Source organism: Mirounga leonina, unplaced genomic scaffold, assembly GCF_011800145.1.
Source record: "Mirounga leonina isolate KUSES-001 unplaced genomic scaffold, KU_Mleo_1.0 Mir_173, whole genome shotgun sequence".
NCBI lineage: Eukaryota > Metazoa > Chordata > Mammalia > Carnivora > Phocidae > Mirounga > Mirounga leonina.
The window spans coordinates 19,091,541-19,101,872 of NW_023270447.1; the positions used below are offsets into that span (position 1 = coordinate 19,091,541).

A 10,332-nucleotide genomic window follows, 5' to 3' on the forward strand; every position below is an offset into this window, starting at 1 on the left:
TCTGCACTCCAGGAAGTTCAGTCCTTGTGGGCAGATTTGTTTTTTGGTTTTGGGGAACTTTTATATATAGCTTTTTAGAGATCATCTCCCTTCCCCACACCCACTCTGCTGCAGGCTTGTGAACTTGAAACCGCACGTGTGCGTGTGCATGTGTGCGCATGTGCACCCATTAGAAAGAGAAAAAGAGATTTTTCACCAAGCAGCCTCCTTCCGGTGTCCCCAGCTAGTTTTGGAATCTGTGAGTAGGGTGAGGAAGCAGAGGGTGAATTTATCCCCTGATAATTCACATGGCCAACGGCTTCTTGGATTCTGTCAAGTTATACAATAGCAGTTTTCCCTACCAGCTTTTTGACTTGCCATTTTAGAATTTGAACAGTCTTAAGGGCTGATATGTAAATGAGAGATAGGAAATTACGGCTCATTTTTATGTGGTGGCCATGCAATGGGGATTCATAACTACAGACGTTTTATTGATAAAATGAAATAACATATGAAAAATGCAATATACACTTCTGTATTGTCATCTTTTATTATGTATGAAATTGTCTTCAACATAAGTACAACCTGATTAAATGTGATAGACATTTAAAAATCTATGTAAAGTAAAAACAATTCTCTTTACATACACCATCTTTTGTCTAGAGTCTAGCAAATATAGTGCCTTTCATTGCAGGATTTCTGCTTAACCTAATAAACAAAAACAACCAACCAACCAACCAAACAAACAAACCAAAGCAACTACGAATACCAATATCGAATAAAGCATTAAAAAAACAAACACAGGATCACTTTTTTCCTTTGGAAATGCAGAATGAATATTAAAGTTAGTGCCCCTCCCCCCTGCCAAAAACCCCCAAGAAAGTAATCAGCCATCTCCAGGGGTGAACTTTCCTGCTCAGGGGCACACGCTGACTCTAAATCTTCTCTGTGTTCCTGTGGATAGCACAGCACAGGGTCGTACTGAAGACTGTGCCAGATATTACCACCGCAGTGATCCCATGCACGGATGATGTGGGATTTGTTGTCAAAGACCTCTTTGATGGCCTCAGAGCAAGACTTCACTAGGATGCTTGAGAGGAAATCCTTTTGGGGGCGGATAAATTGTTCCACTCCTCCAGCCACACCACAGCGGTCCAATGCAGAGGGGATGACTGTTAGCGTCCTACTGGGGCTTGTCCTTGACTTTCAGCTTGGTGTAGGTATCCTTGTAAAACTCCTGGACTTAATCACCTCATCTTCGTGGGAATATCCCACCTGCCTGCAGCTATTTCAATGGCAAATATCATCAAGAAGAAGCCAAAGAACAATCCCCGCATGCACTGAGCTCTTGCACAGTAGTCCAGCAGCCCAGGAAACCCACCAGCTTCCTGAGGGCACTGGCTGCAGTCAGAATTTATACTTCAGTATGGAAGCTGGAATGATGGTTTTCTTGCTCCAAGATGCTTTTGGCCTTGGATTCAATTCAGAGCTAAGTCCACTGACAAGGAATGCAATCCCGGCAAGCCTGAAGATGAAACTAAATCCAGAGAGCAGGTATTTGAGGCACTTGGTGCCTTTTTTGACTAGCATGGTGAAGGCTGGACAGGCTGGACTCCTGGTGTGGCACGAGGCGTGTGCACGGCCAGGACCTAAGGTGTCTGCGGCTGCCTGAACTTCTTTTTGATACTATTATTCTTTCAAATTGCTATTAAAAACCAAGAAACTCTGTTAAAAAAGTCTTTATCATTTTGGTCTGGTGAAAATAGGATATTTGTTTTTATTGCAGAATTCTTCTTCTCTCTAGACTTTAAAAATATTTTTTACAAGTGATTTTCAGAAAAAAAAGTAGCTCCATACATGTAGGCCGTTTCACTTGACATCTCAATATTTAAAGTTTTTTTCCCCCCGTGGGCCAGATTATTACCTACATTACATACTATGAATTTTCTAGAAGTTACTACATAACTGGCAGAAATATTTGGCTTAAATTACCATGATATGTATCACAATTTCTGCTGGAGACATGCATATATTTTTAGAAATTATAAAATATTTCAAACATACAAAAAATAAAATAACTGATTCCCAGATTAAGCCTATGAACTTTTTCCTATTCATGCTCCAAATTCCATTTCCTCTTCTCCTTCTCTAGAGGTAAACTTAATTTTACTATATCACAGGGGGGTTCCCCGGGAAACAGACTCTGAGACTCTGAAATTTATACGTGGAGGTTTTCTGTGGGGTGCTATCAGGAGACACACCTGTGAAAGGTGGGGAAAGCAGAATTGGGGAAAACTTTAAGCATTTTAATTATATGTCTGGGTGTGGATTTCTTTAAATTTATCCCGCGTGGTTCACTGAGGTTCTTGGATCTGTAAATTTATGTCTTTCACCAAATTTGGGGCATTTTCAGCTATTATTTAAATATTTTTTTGGATCATTTTCTTTTCCTCTCCTTCTGGGACTCCAGCAAGATAAATCTTAGACCTTTTAATATTGCTCCAATACAAAGCCTTGTTTATTTTTTAAAAATTTTCCCTGTTATTCGGATTAGATTCATTTCTACTCTTACTCAGATTGGATAATTTCTACTGATCGATCTTGAAGTTCACTAGCTCTGTTCTACTATTGAGGTCTGTCTGGTGAATTAAAAAATTTCTGTTTTTGTAATTTTTAGTTATAGAATTTTCATTTAATACTAATTTGGTGAAAATGCCTATTAATTCCATTTGTTGCTAGATTGTTGTTTGCCCTTACTTCCTGTGGCATGGTTATAATAATTGCCATAGCTTTTTTTGTTTGATAATTTCAATATTTGGGGTCATCTTAGTGTTGGTGTCTGTTGATTGCCTCTTCTTTTCACTTGTCTACATTTTCCTAGTTCTTTGCACGTTGAGTAATTCTGGACTGTATCTTGGCCGTTTTGAATACTGTGCTATGAGATTCTGGGCTCAGTTAAAATCTGGAGAATGACTTCTGCTTCTCCTCCTCCTCCTTCTCTTTCTTCTCCCTTTTTTCTTCTCTCTTTTTTAAAGCAAGCAGTTAACACTTTGAGATTTAGACTTCAAGTCCTGACCTGGTTTCTGTGGGCTTTGAATGTCAGTTTAGTTTTCAAAGAGTTTGCAGTGCTATTCTGGTTTTCACAGTTTTGCACCTTCCCTGATGGTCTACACCATAGTTCTGTTCTCAAAGCCTTTGTTATGCTGATTCTGGTAGATTTTTTATGCATGTTCAGATTGAGAGTGAGTTCAAGGCTTCATACTGGAGGTTTAAACAATCACTTTCTCTCAGGTTCTTTCTTTCCAGATTTATTCAGTATGTCTATGTTGTCATAGTGTATGTATGTGTGTGTGGGGTTTCCATATTAACTTAGCTTATCATTTTGCCAAAACCAGAATTCTATATAATTTCATTAAGCAGTTTATTACATTCATGTAATTTCTTTATAACAAAATGATGTAATTTTGATATTTAAAAACTTTTATCAAAAGTTCATATAACAGATGATGTTAATGCTCCCCTACTATTTCCTCAGATCCCTTTACCATTTTGTTCATGTTGACCCCCAGAGGTTTTCATTTCTGACAGCCAGCACCTGCAGTGTTTTGTTAGGAAGCTGCTTTTAGGCTGAGTGTCTAGAGTTTGCCTGCGGATACCTGAAGAGTCTGGGAATTTGCATTCTCGGTGGACAGCCCTGCTACCAATGGCCAGTTGGAATGGGAGTTTAATACCCCCTCAGTCCTGATCTGGACAACTCTTGGGTGGAACCTAAACTGCACAGCTCCCTGTTGGAATTGAGTTAAAGTTCTTCCTCACGAGACTTTGCTGAGTTTTGGCATCCTTGTTTGGCTCCCTTAACTTCTCTGCCGACTTCCCCATTTCTTTTTTTTTTTTAAGATTTTATTTATTTATTTGACAGAGAGAGTTACAGTGAGAGAGGGAACACAAGCAGGGGGAGTGGGAGAGGGAGAAGCAGGCTTCCCGCGGAGCAGGGAGACCGATGCGGGCCTTGATCCCAGGACCCTGGGATCATGACCTGAACCAAAGACAGATGCCCAACGACTGAGCCACCCAGGCGCCCCCACTTTCCCATTACTTTGCTGTTTTTTTCTTGGAAAACTTCTTCATAAATAACTTTCATAACAATCGTTGTTCCAAGATCCACTTTTGGGACAGTGTAACAGATTCTAAGATGGCCCTCAAGATTCCCTGGTGTATGTGTCCTGTATTATCCCCTTCTCTTGAGCATGAATAGGGGCCTGTTTTTATGATGAGATAGTCCCTCCCTTAGTTCAGTTACATTATATGGCGAAGGTGATGGGATCATCACTTCTTTGATTGTATAGGACTCAGTTTTAGCACTCTGGAGAGAGAGATTCTCCTGGACTGGAGAGAAGAAAACTGTGATGTTGTGAGAGGGCCACATGGCAAGGAATTGCAGGGCCTCTGTCAGCCAGCAGGAAAGAGGGATCCCAGCCCTGCAATGTAAGGCATTGAATTCCGCCAACAGCCATGTGAGCCTCAGAAAGTCCCACAGCGTGGCTGATCTTCTGATAGTAGAGCACAGTCATAAGTATGGGCTCTGGAGTCCAGCCTATTTTAGTTACAACCCAGTTCTTCCACATTCTTGCAGTGACTTTGGGCAAGTTGGTTAATTTCTCTTCCCTTTCTATTTGTAAAACTGGAATACTAATAGTACTTACTGCACAGGATTGTTGTGCGAGTTTACTGAGTAGCTTTATAGCTTAGAATAATGCATGGCACAAGGAAAAATGCTTTGTAAATGGGAGCTATTATGGTAGGTAATATTACAGAAATACATAAATTATTTAATAATAATAATTACATCAATAGTTATTAGTAAGTAAAATATATTAAATATATCAAAGTATGTTAAGATGTCAACATTTAATGATAAATATATAAAACATATGAAAATATACCAAATATATTTTATAAACTACATGAGTTATTATTAATCACTTCTTTAAATAATGAAATTATTATTAATAGTGGCCACATAGTAGTAATATATTTCTTAAGAGGTGTGGAATTATGACCCCTTCTTCCTATCCCTCTTTCTCTCCAGCCACTCTTCTTGTTTTAGAGCTTACCCATCCTCCTGGGTCCAGCAGAAAACATCTTTTCTAAAAATTCTTCTGTGATTCCACCTAACTCTGAAATTTCCTTAGTATACTTATATTTCTCTTGTGATATTTGTAACTTCTCTCTCATTGTCCCCTGGTTAAAAAGGTCTTATCCTGAATTTCATATGATAGAAACTCAATAAATATTTGTTGAATGGATGCATGAATTAAGAGCATTGAGAGAACTTTCAAGAATCCTTAAGCTATTCACTTACCTTTGTCTATTAATTTCTCACTAGCCACACAGTGCTGTTCTAATTCATAACAGGAGCTCTCAGAATAAAGATACCAACTACACAAAACAGTGTAAGTTTTCAGTTGTTCTTTTTGGAAATCTGTGTTCATGGGGAACCTCTGGCTGTCTTTTCTTGGACAAAATGGTAGTGTGGAGAGTAGCCAAAGGGAGTTGGGGTGATTTGAAAGCATGGTAATGCTAAGTGGAGGCAATGCTATCTCTGTAGGTGGGAATATTAGCAGTATATTTAAAAATGATTTGGGGACTCTTTTAAAAGTGATTTAAAAATTTTACGTCATCTGCCAAAGGCACGCCTTTGGATTGGAAGGAAACGTTTGCATTGTGCACAGTGGAGAATGGTTTTGAGCCTTGCATTTTGGTGCCCGGAAGATGCTAACTTTCTAGGTGGACATTGGAGCATCAGGTGCTTCACCCCAAGATGTCAAGATGAGAAGATCATGTTTTTCCTTGACAACAAGAGTATAGGAATGGATAATATGTTAAATAGCTCTTCCAGGGTATGAATGGTGTGTTTTTGTTACCCAGAACATGTGCTTTTTCTCTTGTACAATGCAAGATAGGTATGGCTGTAATTATCATATTACCTAGCCAGTTAGCTCTTCTGTGAGACTGTGATTATGCAGAGTGTAGAGAGAACTTTATTTATGAACTCATTTCAAGAAAAAAACAAAAGCAAAAAGCTAAGCCAGCACATCATCTAATTCTCAATGTAAAATAATGCAGAAGTGTGGAAGATGAACATCTGATTTGTCACATCTGATACACTAATGTTTTATCCAAAAGGAAGAACACATTGTAACTTGCTCAGTCATCTGCATAAACACCACCTGGCCCTTTACAGGCACCTACTCAAATCACAGGAATCAAGAATGGCAGCTCTGCTCATAGCCTTTTCACTGGTAGAAATAGAAAAATCTCTTTTCTTTTTTAAAAAACAAAGCATTTATGTATCAAAGTAACAACATCTAACACATTTTTTTTTCAACAGCATAAAACCTGGGTGATTAAAGTGAAGCCACTGGAACCTTCCATATTAGGGAATATATGATCACAAATTACCCAGTTTTTGAATGGCTAAAAAAATTCATTATCCTTTAAAAAGAGGGTAGATCAAACTAGTCCTTGTGCAAACCAGACCTTATTATTATTGCAACATGAAGCCACTTTGTCCCCTGGGTATATCACTTAGTAAGTCTTGCATTGGAATAGCTATAGTTTTTAGTGTAAAATATTTTGCCAGAGATGGGAGATTTTTTTCCCCCCTCTGAACTGACACATTCTGGTTGTATGCCTCAGTGATCATACCTTTGTGCTACATTACACACATAGAGTAGAGGTAGCATTCCTTTTCCAGTTGCAATAATATAAAAATGAGGAACCTGGGTCACTAAACCAGTTTGCATGTTTTCAAAGAAAGGGTTCGGAAACACAAATCTCACTCACCTTTACATTTTAGATTCAAGCTGGCTAACTACAAGGTGTCAACTACTTTATTTTTTTCATTGAGAAAACTCTGCCAAAGTGTCGGTGTATTCCTGTCCACAGAGGACAGTTGAGTAAGTTAGTCTTCTGGGTGTACCAGCATCTTTTCATTTTATTTTAAAAAGGAGACTATGGGGGCGCCTGGGTGGCTCAGTTGGTTAAGCGACTGCCTTCGGCTCAAGTCATGATCCTGGAGTCCCTGGATCGAGTCCCGCATCGGGCTCCCTGCTCGGCAGGGAGTCTGCTTCTCCCTCTGACCCTCCCCCCTCTCATGTGCTTGCTCTCTCTCATTCTCTCTCTCTCAAATAAATAAATAAAATCTTTAAAAAAAATAAAAAATAAATAAAAAAATAAAAATAAGGAGACTATGCTCAAGAGTCACTAAGCTCTGCCCTTGGCCCAGTCTGCTATTAAGACTGCCTTTGGGACATCCCTAGACTCCCAAAATTCCTATCTTTTTTTTTTTTTTAAGTTTTTATATATTTATTTGACAGAAAGAGAGAGTGTGTGAGTGCACAAGCAAGGGGAGCAGGAGAGGGAGAAGCAGGCTCCCTGCTAAGCAGGGAGCCTGATGCAGGGCTCGATCCCAGGACCCTGGGATCATGACCTGAGCCAAAGGTAGGTGCTTAACTAACTGAACCACCCAGGCATCCCCCAAATTCCTATCTTTAAATACATCTTTTAAGTCATCTATCATCATCATCTTTTTGACTTTTAAGTCATCATCTACCCTAAAATTCTGCTTGGGGCCACTTGAAAAGTGGCAGTAGCTCATCCATTGGGTTTCTGGATCACATGACCTTAGCTCATGCGCTTATTAGTAGCCTCCTTACACATCTATTTGGTGGTAGGGATGGTTGAACCCCCCCTGTTTTTGATTTAATGCATCATGATATACAGTTTAATTGCCCAGGAAAATCGATGTCAACACAAGGCAAATGTTTAATTTTGTATTCACTGTTCAAGTACGTATTTCATTTTTCTTTTCATGTGACATAGAATCCTATTTTAGGGACTCCTGGGTGGCTCAGTCAGTTGAGCGTCTGCCTTCGGCTTGGGTCATGATCTCAGGGTCCTGGGATTGAACCCCACATCTGGCTCCCTGCTCAGTAGAGAGCCTGCTTCTCCCTCTCCCTCTGCTGCTCCCCCTGTTTGTGCTCTCTGTCTTTCTGGCAAATAAATAAAATCTAAAAAAAAAAAAAGAATCCTATTTTAATTGTCTCCCCTGATTCATGTTGGAAAAGTAAGCCATGGATTAGGGAGTGAGAAGGAACTTGCTCTTTTCCCAACTCCCAGTGCAGCCTGGAAAGTCATTTCATTTTTTTATTTATCCTACTAGCAAGTTTAAAATTCTTACTATGTGCCAGTGTTGGGGAGAGAATAATGAAAAGTAGACATGATCCCTGCCTTCATGCTTTATGCTTTCTGGCCTAATAAATTTGAACAAAATTCATGAAATTCCAGATTCCAGAAATAACCAACAGTGTTTTTTGCTTCAGGGCCAGGGAGAGGGTGTCATTCCAGCAGTTAACATGAAATCACACTTTTAAAAATACCTAATATCCACTAAGCAGTATGTTACACGTTATCTAATTTAATCTTCACTTTACTGTGCAAACTTACAAAGTGGGCATTATTAGTCTAGTTTCCCAGGTAAAGAAATTGGTACACAGGAAGGTTCTATAACTTTCCCAGTGTTAGACAGCCACCCCAGTCTATCTGATTGTAAAGCCTAGTTACTGAGTATTTGTATTGATATCAGGAGCTGAATAACCCACTTCTGCAAAATGAATCTAAACTTATATTATTTAGATGAATAAATCAAAAATATCATTTCTTTCTGATGCTGACCAAAAGTTGTAAGCTCAAATGTCTACATAGACACCAGGGAGATCTCCTAACTTAGCAAAGCAGGAGGGTAATAAGGAGTGGTGGGGACTGGAGTAAATTCAAACTTACATTCTTTGAAGCTTCCAGGTGATTGCTGCCATGTGGGAATGAAGGCCCAGAGTTAGTATCATTCTAGACTGTAGAGCGCCTTTGTACAACTTAGATAATGGTGCTCCTATATCTTGTGGATATAGACCTGGCGCAGCAAATAAGTGTGTGTTGGATGTCAGCCCCACTTACTCCTTAAGCTGATTCTCTGTGCAAACCACAGCCTAGATGGTCTTTTTCAAGAGAAGCTGGATGTCTGGATTTTTAAAGTGAAATTTCTTTATTTTTAAATATTGACAATGAATTCAAATTTTTAAAAAGTCACTGTATAGATCAAATAAAACTTATCTATGTGTTGGATTTGGTCTCCTGGCCACCATTTGAAACTTCCGAATTATAGGTTAAGCCTCAGAAGTGAGAAGGAACAGTTCTAATTTATGTGGTCATCATGCCCCTCAAAAATCTGGAGACAAAAATATTTTCAGTTTTGATCCTAGAAGTAAGAAGCATTTTAAGTATCTGAATCCTAAAGGCTAATCTGAAGAGAAATCATCTTTGTCTTTGAGAAGTCTGAGTATATTAGTCATGAAAAATTCTCAGGTGTTTTGTTATTTATAATTACCTATCTATAACATGAGTACTTGGGAGTTAAAAATGCATGAAGGTTAATTGTAAAAAGTTAAGTAGAATTTGTATAAATCTCAAATTACCTTGAACTTTTTTTTTTTTTGATATATGGTATTAGTTGTGGGCTATGATTGTTATTACAATAATATTTGATGATGCTAATAAGGTGTGCTAAGAATAACACCAAAAAATTTACATCATCTCACCCATAATTTGCCTTCTGGTCATGGATTTAGGTTGTCCCCAAATAATTTTTCCATAGGCTGAGGTAATTATTGCTCATTTTAAGTTTTAGCTTGATTGTTTTGTCTTTGTAATGACTCATTCTTTCTGTGTTATTTTATTTAAGCAAATAAACCAAACCATGTCCTACTTGGGTCAATGGAATCATGAAAGATATGCATTGCAGTGAAAAGGGATAGGTACCAAAGGTGTACCTAACCACCCTTGTGTCTTCTAAGCTCGTACTTCAGGGAAGTCTTGTCTTGAGGAATAATGGGAAGTTGCACACAGAGAGAGAACAAATTGAATCTTTTTGTAGAGGTGGGAAGAAAATACCAGGGCTGTGTGAATGATTACTAATGACCTCTTTTGATGAAATGCACTTCTTTTCAGGGACTAGAGCTGTTTGGACCTTATGTAGTCATTACTTTTGTGAAATTCCATAAACATGAAGTCCTTTTTTATCTGCAGGGATAGTAGAGCATAGGTCAGTGGGAACACTTTCTTTTTTCCCTTCTCACCTGCAAATGAAACTTCTATAACTCTGTGCTTAAGCTCTTAAGGAACCCAAACTGCAAAACTGCAAAAACTGAAGCTACACATGTGAAATTGCCACAAGCATATGTAGTTGTCTAGACTCTAATACATTCTAGAGAAGAGTGTCCTTTGTTCAGAGAGAAG

At 38.7% G+C, this 10,332-nt stretch overlaps 1 pseudogene; it reads right to left on the bottom strand.

The window, feature by feature from the left end:
• Positions 1–914: 914 nt before the first annotated feature.
• Positions 915–1,644, bottom strand: LOC118019160 (annotated as a pseudogene).
• Between the last annotated feature and the right edge of the window lie 8,688 nt (positions 1,645–10,332).